The sequence below is a fragment of the Pipistrellus hanaki genome, assembly GCF_964339955.1.
Source record: "Pipistrellus hanaki genome assembly, chromosome: 11".
In the NCBI taxonomy this organism is placed as follows: Eukaryota; Metazoa; Chordata; class Mammalia; order Chiroptera; family Vespertilionidae; genus Pipistrellus; species Pipistrellus hanaki.
In genome coordinates this window covers 33,870,304-33,887,012 of record NC_140513.1, presented here as the reverse complement: position 1 = coordinate 33,887,012, position 16,709 = coordinate 33,870,304, and the positions used below count along the sequence as shown (strand labels likewise).

At 40.6% G+C, this 16,709-nt stretch overlaps 1 protein-coding gene and 1 long non-coding RNA gene across 2 annotated transcripts in view; both read right to left on the bottom strand.

Annotated features, from left to right (window-relative positions):
* The window catches only part of LOC311630442, a 930,538-nt gene that overhangs the window by 422,952 nt on the left and 490,877 nt on the right, over positions 1-16,709 (bottom strand). The window lies entirely within an intron of this gene.
* Positions 1-16,709, bottom strand: part of LOC311630436 (guanine nucleotide-binding protein G(q) subunit alpha) — a 263,324-nt gene that overhangs the window by 108,733 nt on the left and 137,882 nt on the right. The gene's annotated exons all lie outside the window — the stretch shown is intronic.

The following is a 16,709-nucleotide window of genomic DNA, read 5'->3' as shown; positions in this document are numbered from 1 at the left end:
AAAATCAGCAAAGATTCCTGTTCTTATCAGCTGAGTGCTTAAGTAAACAGAGCAGGTGCCAGAGTCAATAGGATATGGAAAATGAGATTTTGCTGGAGATTATTTGTCATGGGGCTCTACTGCCTGCCGACAGAGTCAGGAGTTCACACTTTGTGGAGAGACCAGAAAGGGGAGAGAGCCAGAACTTCTCCAAGAAGGCAGGGCAGGTTTGCCTGCACCGAAGTGGTCAGCTGAGGTCCATGCTTTCGTATAACCAGAGTTCCATCCTCCAGCGGTAAGAATGCTCATGTTTATAAACCCAGAGAAGGAAACACTCCACTCTGCCCTGCTCTCATTCCAATGGATGCCCAGTGTCCCTTTGGCCACCTGACCACATCACACACTTAGGACAGAGACTCCTTGGCCTGGATGCCGAGCTCAGAGGCACAGTGCTTTGGCAGAGCGACCAGCAACGGGGATAGAGTGGAATTGTGCGAGCTGTGCAGGTGCAGAAAACCACAGCAACCATGGTTTTCCAATCCTCTGCCCTTCCAGGCCCCGGGAGCCCCATGCCTGCTGAACAGGGTGCTCAGGATTCAAGCATTAGGCTCTTCCAGCCCTTCACTGCTCTGTGAATGTACACCTTCTTTCCAGGTATGCGCATACCATCTCCAGGAAATTATAGAAGGGGTACACATATGTCAAAAGTTTGGGAAACACTGGCATACGGCATGCACAGGTGGAGGAGAGACTTTCTAACAGGCCTTATATTTTCCCTTATCTCTTTCTATAAAAGTTGATGGAACTTTAGGAAAAGATAAGAGAAAGACCAAAGTGGGTAAGGATTGTTATCAACCAAACTTATGCCAATAGGAAGAAAATTTGAGAGGAGCACACTGCATGTTACCTTCCTATTTTAGTGTTTTCCCACCCAGAAAAACAGAGAAATTGTCAATAGCAGCCAGGAGGCAGATCTGAGCCAAAGTTACACTACTGTATGGCTCTGAGTATATTTTAAGTTTCCAAGTTCCTCATCTGAAAATGAAGCTAAGGGGTGAGTTATTGCAAAGGGACTTTCATGAAATAATGCACATAAATAGGATTAACAGGGCCTCGCACGAGGCAAATGGTTAATTAGGTCAGTTCTTATTCTTATGCACACTACTGGATGAATACCAGATCCTGACTTCAGTAATTGTGAGCATAACATTTTATTTTCAAACTCATTTACCATGAAAGCAAACCATGAAAACCATTCTCTGGAGCACGAGCTTGACAGTCTTTCGGACAAGACAGTGGAGCCACAAGAATTCTGGATTTTCCATGGGGCCCTGAGAAACTGTGATCAAATGGCAGTTTGGAAATGAACCTATGATATGCACAACCATAAGTCACAGAGACAGGCCTGCTGGGTATAATACAGAGCAGCACACCACAGCTACTCCTGAGTGCCCTATTATTCCATTAAATTTCAATTTAGGATCTTCGTAAAATTACGACCAAAAAACCAAGGCACTATTTCATTAGAAAAAAGCAATTACCTTATATCCACTTTGTCCCATTTCTAAGAATCTTTTTCAGTATTACATAAAGCACCTAAATGAATTTTGGAGCGCCTCCAGGCAAGAGGGCAAAACTTCTGAGGTCTGTTGATATGATAATGACAAGTTACTGCTATAAGGAAAAAATGAGTTAGGGGTTCAAGCTATTTTAAAACCAGAATTGGAAGGCTCTTTCTGATTTTTATCCTGAAACCCAAATATAAAGCCCCTATTTTCATAGGGATCATGTGTCTCCCTTACATCCTGTATATAATTATAACTCTAACTTATACCCATAAATACATAATATAGGGAACTGTTAAGCTAGCTTCTGGAAAAGCTACTCAGTTTTATTTGTTTTAAGTCACTTTTAGCCCAGATGAATGTATTTGAGACTGTTATAACATGCAATGGCTAAAGAACATTGTCTCATGAGAAATAAGAATTTACTAACTTCGTGGCTGGACATAATGCAACTGATAGCTCCACTTATTTCTTAGAAATTACTGTTCACAATTTGTTTTGTTATTTTTTTGTTTTGTTAATCCTCACCTGAGGATACTTTTTTCATTGATTTTTAGAGAGTGGAAGGAAGGGGGGAGGGAGGGAAGGAGGGAGATAGATGTGAGAGAGACAAATTGGTTGGTTGCCTCCTGAACGTGCCCCAGTGGAGGTGGGGGTCCCACCAGGAATCAAGCCCATGATCCTTCGGTGCATTAGCCAATGCTCTAACTGCTGATCCACACCAGCCATTTTAACATCAATTTAACATCAAAATTCTAGAAAAATTTGCTATGGAAATTATCAGGAAATACTCAAAAGAAATGAAAACAGGGAAGATCCTTCATGTGGCCAAACTAAACATAGGTGAAATATCAGTGATAGCATGCTTGGGGATATATCTGTTCACTCGCTGCTCAAGTTTTGGTGTGCTCATGCTTACTCTCTTTTTAAATGGCCCCTAAAGCCAGAAACAAGTCAGCAAGATGTGAAAATATCCTATTTTCTCTGCCCTGGATTCCCCTACTCATTCATAAACAAAAGTCTGGACGCCTTTTAAGGAGATGAAGTCAAGGCAAGCATTTTTCTTCTTTTCTATACTAAGGGCATCACACAATGAAGCTGAGAGCTGTGCACCTAATGCAATCTATAGGCACAAAGATGCAGATGGTGAAATTATAGGTTGACAAGGTATCAATTTTGCTTTTCTATTAACAGAGTATAATTTCAGCATGTGAGATTTGCTCCCCTAGAAGCTCAATGTTTTGAAATAGAAAGTTTAAGTTTAATTGGGAGGGGGGAAAAACCTTACATTTTCAAAGGACAAATAACCAGTCTTTCTGGGAAATGGACACTTTAAAAATAGGAAAAGAAGAGTATTTGATAAAGCTCTGCAAACAGTTCACTGGTTATTGCCCTTTTTCCCCAGAAATGACTTCAATGACATAAAACAAAGGTACTGTTGTGCTTCATCGCTGCCCAAAAGTCATTACACAGACTTACACCCTAGGAGTAGTCAGTTGGCATCTTAGTGAAGAAATATATCTGAAAATACAAATGGAAATAAAGAGGGAAACAAGAGATATGAAAATTAGTATAATGAGGCGGCGAGTGGGAAAAATTAGTATCAACAAAGCAAAAGTAATTACAGAGCATTCAAATAAATTACAAGAAACATAGAGAAACCTGTTAAAGACTAGTGAACAGGTATTGTGTGTTTTTTGGGGGGGAAATCCCCTTTCATAAAAAATAAAAATTAATAAAGCAAACTAAAGTATCATGATTCTTGGCTAGCGATGTTAAGCTGTGCTTCCAATAACAACCCCAAAGAATGGTTTTTCAGGCTTCTATTTTGATGATGTTAGGTATAGGTATAAAACAAGCTTATTGCAACAGTAATTTTTTTTTCTTTTTGTTGGCTGAAATGAGATCTATTTTGTGTGAAAACATTGAGCATGTCTATCATTGGAATAAAAATCATAATTAAACACACAAAAACAAATATGATTTTTCCACAGTCAGAAAATAAATGCCATGAGTGGTGATATAAACTTAACAAACACATTTGAGGGCAAAGATGCTGTTTAAATTTCCTTGTGAAAGTCAGTTCCACTACCTACCAATACAAAATACAATACAATGAACTCTAAAAAGAAGCCTTTGCCATTAGCTGTAATGTTGTGAATAGCTATAACAGGGGTACTAAAAACAAGGAATCAATCAGAAGCATCCATTGATATTTTATGTTTGCATTATACACAGAAAAGCATTTAATTCAAGTCTCATATTTAATAACTAGAGGTCCAGTGCAAAAATTCATGCATGGGTGGGGTCCATCAGCCTGGCCAGTGATCAGTCTGATTGAGGCCAGCTGGCCCAGGGGAAGGATGATGGGAGGTTGGCTGTAGGGGTGCACATCAGGAAGCAGCTCCTGCATTGAGCGTCTGCCCCTTGGTGGTCAGTGTGTCATCACAGCAACTGTTCAACTGGTCATTCGGTTGACTGGTTGCTTAGGCTTTTATATATATAGATACTTTTGTTAAAATATACATATGCCTCCTACTCAAAGAAATGAGAAAATAAAACAAGCTACAGCTTAATTCCTGGCATGGGTCTAGGTTTATGGGTCTCGTTTACCAAATACTTGTTGAATGAATAAGTAATCTAAATACCATTTATATCTGCTTTATATTTTGGTATGGGAAGTGCCTGATTTTCCTACACAAGTATTTCTGTTCTAAGACCAATGTGGGAAGAGGCTGTGATTTAAGAATATGGTTTACCGTATAGTGAGCCTCCAACAGTAGAGGAACTGAAGAAGTGTCTAGTTTTTAGTCTTGTGACTGCAAATGCACCTTCTATCTATAAAAGCCAAGTGCAATAAACCAGAGCAGAGGCGACATACCATTCAAGAGAATGGTGTGTTTCATTATATAAGAATTGGGGGATTTAGAACTATACATAACTACTAACAAGTAATTAAGTCGATTAGCTCAATCTCTTAAACTGGAAACCTGGATTTTTTTTTTTCTGGAGTAAATAAATAATATCAGTATTTCTTACACAAATAATTGATATTTTGGGAGCATGTAAGATTTAAATGATTTTTTTAAAAATAGAAAACACCTTTAAAAGGCTGGACCTTGCCTGGCTGGTGTGGCTCAGTTGGTTGGAGTGTCACCACCTGGTTCAATTCCTGGTCAGGGCATATTTGTAGATTGCAGTTCCATGTATCTCTCTTTCATTGATGTTTCTCTCTCTCTCTCTCCCTCTCTCTCTCTCTCTCTCTCTCTCTCTCTCTCTCTCTCCTTTCCTCCCTCCCTCCCTAAAATTAAGAAGGGGAGGAGCTAAAAAAAAAAAAAAAAAAAAAAAAGGCTGGATCGTATCCTAACCTTCCACTTTCATGGTAACCTAATATCACTTTAGAAACACAAATTAAACTCTCAACATGTGGCAGGAGGGAAAGGACAAATAAAGACCATCACACTTAGGGAGAGCTCCTTACAGAATTACTTTAAGTTAGTTTTATGATATATACTGTGAGCACTCTCTAAATGGGTCTGCTCAGTAGGCAATTAAAAATTATTTCTGGAATATCAGGCTGTGGATAAGTTAAGCCTCTTTTACTATTGCATTACTTTACCTTGAAAACCATAGCATAAGATAAATAAGAGATTTAAACATCACTTTGTCCCACCAGTTCTTTTAAATATTGGTTTAGAATTTTGTGAAGAGGGAGGAAATAATCTTTGCAATCAAGAGGTGTTAGTACCATCTGGGCACACACCTCTTCCCAATTCTCTCCATCACTAAGCCCTCCCTTTCATCATCATGGAAATCCTAGAGCTTGGTAAATAACCACCACCACCTCTAAAACCACAGAAATGCTGAAAAGTTAAGCAAGGCACCCTTGCTTAGGCAAAACAAGAGAGCGAAATTCAGACCATCCAGGTCCAAGTGGTGTGAAAAACCCAAACATGGAATTGGCTGGGCATTAGCATCTTGCTACCTCAGGCCCTTTTCTTGACCAAACATGGAATTCTCTGTTGCGAAATTCAATCACTTTCAATATGCATCTAGAACTTGACCCACATCGCTTAGCTCTGTGAGATTAGATGTGTACAGTTCCCTGAAATACCATTTTTAAAGATATCTCACTTCTAATCTAGATCTCTGTTTAACCTGCAGGAATCCAGATCCACTGTAGTACACATTGTATTCCCATCAGAGGGAGGAAATGGAGGGAGATCTACCTACATTCCCACCTCGCATGTTGATGCCTATTAACGATAAAAGGAAAGAACTTGATACTAGTTTTAAAAGACCATTTCATTTTCAGCTGTTTAACTTAATGAAAAAAACTTATAAAGCATGTTGAGACGGCTTAATAAAGGCTTTTTTGTTTTGTTTTGAATTTAGGTTACATGGTTCACATAGCATTAGGCTTCTTTTAATTTCCTTTACAAACTCCCCAAAAGCTTTTTTAAGCAGAGCTGTCAGTTCTGTTTGTTCCAGTCTCTGATTTACATGGATGAGAGCAAGTACCAAGTCAGAAGGTTGTTGTAGCATTTCCATTACAATCCTGCCTTGGAAACTATGAGCAGAATCTACCCCTCTACTTCCCAAAGTGGGGTACTCTGCTCACCCCAGTTCTGGCAGGTGAGGGGCATGGAGGTTAGAGTAAGAGATAGCTTTCAGCTCATGGGATTAAGTCCCTGGACCAAACAGTAGTATGGGTTCTATGTTTCCTCCTCCAGCACAGAGATTCTCATTCCAGAGACATGGAACCTGGACTTTTCAACATAATACATAGCTTGTCCCACTTGAGGACGATTGCTCTAAATCTGTAAAGTAATGAGGGAATCAAAGAAAGTAAGGTGTTCTGCTGCTAAATATCAGTCCCCTGCAGTCACCTGGCATGATTACAACTACCTTCTTTTTCCCATCAGACCAAGGCATGGCATCTTCACTTCTCACTAGTCCCTAATTTTCCTTGCAAAGTCATTCTTCTGCTGTCAGTGGGCAGCCCACCTGGCTCTCTCAGGTCTCCAAAGGCCTTACCTGTGGCTTTGTCTCAGTCTATATCCTCCTGTGCAGTATGTGACACCACAATCACATCTTCCTTCTTGAAATTGCGGGCAGGTTCTCTGCCAACCCCTCTAGCCACGCCTCCTTTCTCTCCTTGGCCAAGGTTTCTCCTCTGGCTGACCCCCAGGTGCATTCACTCCCCTAGAATTCTATACTATTATAGCCCAGTTATTCTCTCCACCCAGACTATACAGGCCATTCCTTAAGCAGCAGATACCACTTGCATTCAGGTTAATGGCCACTTCCCTCACTTCTCTAGCCCATTCCATCTTTATCACCCCCAAAAGCCTGTGGGCATTTTACTCCTCTAACCTGGCCAGGCATCTCTGGTCAATTAACTCTATTCCTTGGCTTCCTCCTAATTTTCCTGTTGCTGTTGTCCTCGTCATTCCCTTCATGGGCTGGGCTGTTTTGCTTTCCCTACAGAGGAAAATAGATGTAATGATATCATTAAATCAATCCCACACTTTGTCCCACTTATCTGTCTGGCCACCCTGTGTATAATAAAAAGCCTATCAAGTTTATTAAGCCCTTAGTATAAAACTTGAAAACATGATTTAAAACTCATCTCCATGTGTGTAATTTGGAACTTTTGCTCTACGTAAACAAACATGGGCTGCTTTTTAACATACAGATTTCAACTCTGAGTCCTGGCTGTCATGAGTTCCAGAGTTAAAGTAAGACCCAAAGCTCAAGAAAATGAGCTCCATTCAGTTTTTCACCTGTTCATAGATTTGGACTGACTGTACAACAGCACTTTTTTCAGTGGAAGGCAAGATTCTAGAATGGTGTAGTACTGCTGGGCTGACACCAGCCATGCAGAATGCATTAAAGTGTGAGGCTGACTGTGGGGATGAAGAGTATTTGTAGGAACCCACCTTGCAGCTTTTCTGTGTCTTAAAAGAGTGAAGCTCTCACTGGCCTCAGGAAGCCACTTGTGAGCTAGCAAAATTATAATGTTCTTCGCTGGATTTAGTAAATTATGCAGTGGTAAAAACATTTAACTGCATGAGCAAAGAAAAAAAAAATTCCCCAAATAAATGCACAGACTTCTATAACACACTACTATCCTTTGTAATGGGAAGGCTAGGAGAGGAATGATTAAGGGCGGTGTGGTTTCGTGCAAAATTCTTAAAGGAGGCTGACTTTCTATGCTTCCACAGTGAACAGAGGCCACAACGTATTCCCAGGCTGGGATTTCATATCAAGGCTGCCTTGAGCAGAACCACTATTTCTCGGCAGCACAGTGCCTGGCCCAGGGCCATCTGCAAGGTGATGGAGCTCTGCTGGTGTCTGGTCTCCACGTGCTCTCTCAGGCCTGAGGCCCACCTTTCCGACGGATTTCCCTGCCAGACAACTAATGCAAGCACCTCACATACATGATCTCTACTGCTGCCAGTGACCTGGGGAAGCAGACAGAATCCTCGATTCATAGAGGGGGAAACTAAATTGGACAGAAGGTAAGGAACATGTCCACAACTGGGGAGGTTGGTTTGACACCCTATCCACTGGTGGTGGTTCTCCCTGGAGGCCAGGTCCACAGCCCTGCCAACAGCCTCTTTGTAAATAATCCTACTCTACCCATTCTGATGGTGCCCTTGTTGGAACTCAAAGTCATACACTCCGGTTTTCTCCTGATAAAAGAAAACCAATCCTTTGCACTCTTAGATCTAAATGGAGCCCAACTTATTAAATAAAACCCAGAACTCCTCTATATTTGTCAGTAATCTATTAATTTATTTTTTTTAACTTAATAGGCAGTTCATTTTGCTATTTATTCCACATTTCCTCCCCTATGGGAAAAGCCACCAGACCAACCACCCAGTCAGCATCAGCATCAAGTCAGTTTCACCAGGATGACACCTGACACACACTTTTTCAGGATATCATTTCAAGAAACTGCATGCAATTTATAATAAAACAAAGGGTTCTTCTCTCATTATTACCTATGCATTTTTGTGAAATTACTGAACATATATATAGTAAGAAAGCTATTTGCTTCATATAATTTATAGTCTGAAATTTTAGGAGCTTTCTGGCAATGCTAGCCTTGGTTTAAAAAAAAGTTATTTCAGAATAACCTAATTAGATGCTGTAAATACCAAAGAATGAAGTCCTTGGAACTGCACATGTAAAAAGCTGCATCACCAATCACACACACACACACACACTAAAACATTTAACTGTTGGGGAGAGATGGGCAGTGGCAAGGGGTAACACAGGAACAAAGCTTGACCACAAGGCACCCAGAGTTCTAGGCCCAACTCTGCAAGCCACTGGTTTTGGGTCTCTTGGCAAGTGATTTTTTTTTTCCCCTGTGAATCTCATCTTTTTTCCATCTATGATAAAGAAAATTGGGGGGGGGGGGGGGCAATGTTAAAATATGTACACAGATACTAATTTATCAATAATAAAAAAATGTAAGAAAAAAGAAAAGAAAATCAGACCTCTTTAATAATCACTCCAGCTCTCCTGATATATGACTCTGAGTTGGAAATTGCTACAAAATGATAAAGAGTTGAATGACTGATTATAACTAACTTTCACAACATTCACTATTTCAGAAACTACGAACAGAATGATAACTAAGATACCTAACCCTACTCTGAAAGAGCTTAAGGAAGCTCTTTAGAAAAGGAACATATATCAAATTGTTAAAAATTGTTATATTAGAAGTTTACAGGAGGTTCAATAGGGACACAGATAATTGTGTTTAATTCTAATATTCCTGGAAGGGGTGGGGCCAAACATACTTGATAAATTCAGTATTACAATTATTTACCACTAGAGATGGTAAATCAAAGTTTGGCAATGGTTAAAAACAACCACCACAAAAAGTAAAACCTGCCCTGGCACTAACCATCTGTGCCACTCATTTGGGCTCTCACCATCTAAAGATCTTTTTTGTGTTGGTTAAATATTCATTTGTATTCCCTCAACTACACTGAAAATTCCACAGAAGCCTGTACCAGATTCCAAAGTCCTTGTATCCCCAATTTTTTTTTTCCTTTTCTAAACTACTTCCAATGAATGCTATTTTACTCCTCATAGACCATTTAAACACCTCTTTGGATCAAGGCTAAGTATAAATAAAATAATAAAGGATCTCCAATAAGGATCAGAACTGTGCTCTACATATGGTGGCTGTTAATAAAATAGTATTAATTGAATGACTGGTTTAAAAAGTTGCAGTAAAATCATATTTAAGATTACTTACTCATCTCAAACAAACCCCAAAGTATGCAAGTAAAGAAAAGTCAAGCAGAAGAAGAGCATCCTTGGGCTCAGACCCATGGTGCAAATCCATCTTCAGGTGGCCCTCTGAAGGCCAAAGGCAGTCTTCTTTCATGAGTGGGAGGAAGTCTGACAATAACTGGGTATGGGAGCATCACATGCAACTGCACAAATTCAGGAAAATATTCCTAATTCAAGACTGAAGTCCTTGCTATGAATCAAAGTTGCATGAGATTGAGAACTGACCCATCTGATCTGGATTATTCTGAGCAGTATTACGGAGGATGACCAGAGATAGGTCTAAAGCCTTTCATTAAACACCTTGAGAATAACTCAAGTAGGCTATGAACACAAATGACTTATCAACCTAGACCATAATTTAGCTTTGAGATGTAAATCTATGTAAAATCTACCAGCCCCAAGCATAAATATCAGACCTCCACAGAGCCAATTTTGCTTACAGATAGTCGAAAGTTAGGAGTTACCATACCCTGACCTCTTCTCTTGTTACAGATGCAATAAGAAGTATCAGCATATAATATGATATACTTTGTCTTTGTAAGTATATATGATAGTATATAGTACATAAGTATAAGATACCTATATCTTTTACTTCGTAATATAAATAGTAGCAAATTATATTACTAAGCCACTTCTGTCTCAGAACAGCTCTATGGTAATACTTTTCAAAATAACCCACTCCATCCAAATCAAACAAAGTTCAATATTTTGGTGTTCAAGGTACACGGCCACCTACTTTTTTCCATCTGCAATGTTTTTCAAAGAAAAAGCCAATCCTCACTGACATAGACCAAACTTTATGAATTATGTGAGTCAGAGGATACTTAATGATCTTGTGGCATAGTCTGATTAACAGACTTACCTTTAATAAGGAAACAATTTATTAAGTTTCTTCTTACATGATGAAATTTCCTGAAATTTAACTATTCAAGAAATATAAATGCTAAATATATAAACATTATTTTCAACTGTCTCACTACTGTCTTTGTCAAATTTACTGACATAAAATTTCTTTCTAAATAAGCTAATCATGTAAGTAATCATTTATTCTATCAGCATCTTGATAGAAAAAAAAAAAACCTCACAAAGAACTGACATTCGAGAGAGGAAATTTAACTGAATAATTTATTAAACAAGCCTAATTAAATGAAGTCAGAAAATTGCATTTTCTATTCCTCAATGTTAAGCCATTTTCTTTCACAATGGGAATAAAAGCGCCAAACCTAAGTGCTTCAGGAGAAAACATGAAAGAAAAAAATGATAAAATTAATAGGTCATGGTTGCCTGTGTTTATCACAGCAGTTCAGGAACATGAAATATTTGTAAGAGAAGGCTGGATAAATGGGAACATAATCACTTGGGTCAAGAAGGCTAAGTAAGTACAATCAACTTATGGAAAGTTTTCAATTACCCTCTCAGAACTGGTAAACAACCATACTTACCACATATAAATAATAGGGAAGAAATGAAATCTTCTTAAAAACTACCTTAATGACATCACATACTGAAAAATTTCTAACTACTCTCAAATGCTTCCAGTATAAAGTCCAAACTTTACTGTGCAGCCTGTAAAATGCTCCTTAATTTAGCCACTTCCTACCCAAGTTAATTTAGAACCACTACTCCTCAGCAGGGCTATGAGCCACTCTATGCTAAATGAACCTAACCATCCTATCCCTACTCAAACCCATCCCCTTCCTGGAATGCCCTCCTCACTTCCCATCACTCAAGACCTAACCAAGGCCCGCTGTACCACTAGCCACAGAGAATGCTAAAAATACTTATAACTTCTAATTATATAGCTAACTAATTTAAATATCTATATATATATATATATATATATATATATATAGAGAGAGAGAGAGAGAGAGAGAGAGAGAGAGAGAGAGAGATTCTTTCCTAAGTAGTATCAGTAGAGACTTTGTCTTTGAGATCTTTGAATCACCTGCAATCAAAAACACAGGTAGGATGGAAGGAGACTTGACTTGGGGTGGTGAATCCACAATGCCATATACCAAGGATGTATTATAGAGTTTACCCCTGAAACCTATAATTTTGTTAACCAATATCACCCAAACAAATTCAATTTAAAAAAAATAAGAAACACAGCTAGAACAGAATAATAAAATACTTCCCTTTCTCTTTTGGCTATCCTACCTAATAAAAGAGTAGTATGGAAATTAACCATCATTCCACCACACCCACCAACCACACCCACCAGCCAATCAGAGTGAGTATGCAAATTAATCCCAACCAAGATGGCTGCGGCCACAGAGAGCTGGAGGGAGGCTTGGGTTTCCCAGGCAACAGAAGAAGCCAAGCTTTCTGCCTGCCCTAGCCAGCTTAAGCTTCCACTCAAGGCTACAGAGTTTCAATTATAGAAGGTAAACAAATCCAAATAGAAATGGCAGCAGCCACAGAGCAAGCAGAAGGCTTGGCTCTGCTCCAGGCTACAAAGTTTCAATTGTAGAAGGTACATAAATTCCAGATACCAGGGCCTCTGCTTGGGTTAGGGCGGGGGGGGGGGGGGGGGGCTGGCCTGCAAACCACCACATGCCCCTCACTCAGGCCGCCTCCATCCTGATCTGGGACACCCTTCAGGGCAAACCTGCTGGCTCCCACCTGTGCACCAGGCCTCTATCTTATTTAATAAAAGAGTAATATGCAGATTGACCACCACTCCAACACACAAGATTGCTGCCCCCGTGTGGTCAAAGATCCTGCCCTCATATGGATACAAGATGGCCACCAAGAGATGGCCAGCAGGGGAGTGCAGTTGGGAGGGACCAGGCCTGCAGTGGAGAGCAGTTGCAGGCGATCAATCCTGCAGGGGAGGGCAGATAGGGGTGACCAGGCTGGCAGAGGAGGGAAGTTGGGGGCAAACAGGCTGGCAGGGGAGCAGTTAGACATCAATCAGGCTATCAGGGGAGTAGTTAGGAGATGATCAGGCTGGCAGACAGAAGTGGTTAGGGACAATCAGGAAGGCAGGCAGGTGAGCAGTTAGGAGCCAGCAGTCCTGGATTGTGAGAGGGATGTCCAACAGCCCGGTTCATGATTGGAGAGTGTGCAGGATAGGCTGAGGGACACACACACTCCCACCCACTCCATGCACGAATTTCGTGCACCAGGCCTCTAGTTGTAAATCACTTTTAAAGGCAATATGCTCTCAATAACAGTTTTTTGAGACTAGGATAAAATATGATCTTCTGGCTATTAGAGCTTAATCTGCTAATGGAGAATTTTGAATAGTTTCCTTGGGGGATACTTCAGTTATGTGATATTGATAAACACATTTGTTCCATGTCAATGAGGTCAGAAGAAGCAGTTTGAAACATCAAAGAATGTCTGATGCCTTTGTTAGCTGCTAGCTTTTTGCCCACCAATGGCACAGAATTTCCTCAATCATAAAACTTCAAACTGTCTACTTGAAATGGGTACATTTACTGATTGTAAATTACATCTCAAAGTTAATCTTTTTTTTTTTTTTTAATGTAACGAATAGTTATGACTCCACCTGCAACATATACTATATTACAGGATATACATGGAAGGTAAGGAACTAAAAATTAGTTGGCAAAAGACAATTCAGTTTCTTTCTTCTTATGACTTCATTCTATTTCTCTGAGTTCCCTTGGTTCCCCAGATGTAAATCACGTCCCTTTACCCAGGGCTGTACTTGTCTTTTCAAATTGCAGCCACTACCCCACTACCAGTATTACATTTCGGAACCTGGGGTGAGAGCAGCTAGCCCAGTGATCTCCTCAGATGAGATGTATTAAATGTAGAGCTAAGAAATTTTATTTTTAAAACACCAAGACTGGCTTAAATTTCTCCTTGCTCCTTTACAGCACAATCAGAATTTTTGTTTTTGTTTTTTTTATTTTGAGGGGTTTGGAAGGGAGATAGATCTGTTATGAAATCCCAGTGGGGCCTTCAACAAGCCTGGGTTATTCTGCTCCCTTATAATGTCTTCTTCAAAGGCAAGGTATTCAAACACTGTTTCTCCCTGGCTCCCTCTCTCCTTCACCTTGCGTTGTTCCCAATGTCTGACTGCATGATGAGCTCCCAGATGGAGTGATGAAGATGTGCCAGTTGCCCAAAGTATGCTATAAAACATCACTCTTCTCTGATCTCTAATACAACTGCAGAATCTTACCACCCGAGTGGACAACTGGAAACCTATGGTTCTTGAATGAGAGACCAGTTGCAGTTAAAAAAAAAATGTACCTCTGTAGGACAACTTGAAATTTTTCTAATTATCTGAGCTGCACTGAATGAGAGAGAGAGAGAGAGAGAGAGAGAGAGAGAGAGAGAGAGAGAGAGAGAGAGATGTGTGTTTACCTAAATGGCCATGTGCAAGGAGCAAGAGTAGAAATAGAAAATTTGAACAAAATAAACTGTGCCCTAACTTAGTATCTCACGTACGCTAACTGTAAAGTTATACTTTATTCCAAAACTAATATGGACTACATTTTAGCAGTTTCTCAAATCAAATAAAAGGTAGCTCAAGGGTCCAAAATTTTTGAAGACCAAATGCTATAACTTGTCAGTCTTATACTTCCCTCTGTAGTATATTCTACTACACTATGTTATATCGCCTGCCACTCCATACTTCTTGAGCACCCATGTAGCACTGAACTAAGTAATTGGAACCATGTGAAATGGAATGCCAACTCACTGTGGTTTAGTTGTAAAGTGTGCACTTAAAGTAAAAATTACATATGGTCAGAATTAACTGTGAAAATTCCTAAAATCACTGTCAAATTACCCCTAAACTACTAGGATCTGAGTTCTTGGTAGCTAAAAGTCAGGGGTAAAAAATACATTCTTTGTTTCCATTAGCATTTCAGCTGTGGCTTTCCCTTCCCGGGGGCAATGGAAGCCAAGGAGTAACTTCAGAAGGGGTACAATGCGTGAGCTGAGCTTGCCATATGCTAAATGCGTATATGACACAGCTCTACTGTGCACGGAACTGTTTCTGACTTTAGGAAATTTACTCTACAAATGTAATTTCACACGAGGTACAGATTACAAAGTACATTTTAACCCACTCCAGCACCCTCAGTTCTGACCACAGATCTGTGTGACTGGCGTGGAAGAAATTAGCCTCCACTTCACCAATGGGAAGACGGAAGGCCCAGAAAAATGAAGGCAAAGTCCAAGATCACACACATGAAGATGCTCAGGGTTTCTGACTCGATATCCCATGCATTTTGCCTCTCTCCATGTACCATACACAGCCTCTCTCCATGGACCATGCACCGTGAAGGGGGCTTATGTAGGCCCAGGAAGCAACACAATATATCTAAAGGTTGTGCGCACTGACTGGACACTCTCCCAAGGTAAGGACAAATGCAAAAAAAAGAACAGAAACTCCAGAGTGAAATCTGGCAGAAGAGGGATCTGGAAAGTAAGAGGAAAGTAAGAGGATAGTCCAGGTCACGAGAATGTTCCCACAAAGGCACTGGAGGGAGGGAACAGCAAGCAAACTGCCTTAGCTGGAGGGAAGAATGTATTGGGAGGTACAAGAAAGTAAGGCTTTGTATTCCTCCCTTGGGGTCCAATCCTGAGGACGTTACAACACTCCAACACCCCTCTTGGCTGGAACTCATTGAAGAAGAGGATGGGAACTGCAGTGATGGTGGTGAGCAGATGTTTGCCAGCACGGTGAAATAGCTGTATCGGTTTTCACATACAAGGTAGAACAGCTCATACTGACTCACGGCCGGGTACAAGAAGGAAATGAGCCTTATTACATCTATTATCCTTTGCAGGCTTGACTTCACCCCCAAGGGAAATAAATGCTTATGTATTCACTAACAGGGCTAATGGCAGGCATGCCTATTTATTTTATATTTACTTGCAGTGCTCCCAGGAGTTGAAAATTTCCCCGGAAATGAAAGCATATGTAGGAATCAAATCACAGAGCTGCTCTTTCTTACTGCAAATAATGCATCCAGGACTTTGTTGGCAGGTGTTTTTATTTCAGTGACATTTCCTGAGACATACGGATAAAGAAGAGGTGGGAAAGGCGGGGGAAGAAGAAATGGCTGGAGGAAGACAATGAAAGGCAGCCACAAACACTGCTTCTGGGTCCAGGGGGCGAGAGGATGCCAGATGTTCAAAAGCAGCTGTGTGCCTAGGCAGTGAACAAATGAAGGACATAAAACACCTATGGCACTGGTGTTCAGATTCATGATCGTGGATGGTTCGCACGGATGCATCTAAAGCCTTCCATCCTTCCTTCTGCTTAAGTACAGAACACACCCAGGCCTCCACAGGCCCCTCACCCAGTAGATGAGGCTCAGATTTGCCACAGGTTTGTCCATAAAGAAGGTAAGTGAGTTTTTCATTCACAGTCGCATTTCCCTTTTCTGGAACCCTGTACCTATTTCTGGCCTACGCATGCGCTCTTGGGGCGGTGACACTGGTTCCAAGGTGCACTTCTTATCACCACACCATACCACCCTTCCACCTCAGTAGATTCCATCTTAACACACTCGCTCAGGAATTTGCAGGTAAAACGAGATACACACGAAGCTTCAAAAGAAAGACACAGGTTATCTCAAGGAGTTGAGATAGCCTTTAGGGCAAGGGACTTTCCCCATGTCCCCGAAAACGCCCAGAACTTTGGTACCCACCATTTCCACTTACATTCAGGGTGGCTGGCTGAAGAAACCACCTGAAGCTTAAAGGTGAGTGTGATGTATTCAGGTGACTGAAAACCACATTGCCTGGTTAGGCTTGAGTAAATGGCAAAGGAAAGAATAAGAGACAACTGCCCCACTGCTTCAGAAAACTGGTGTCCCTCACACCCCTCCCATCTAAAAACAGTCTTCCATTTGT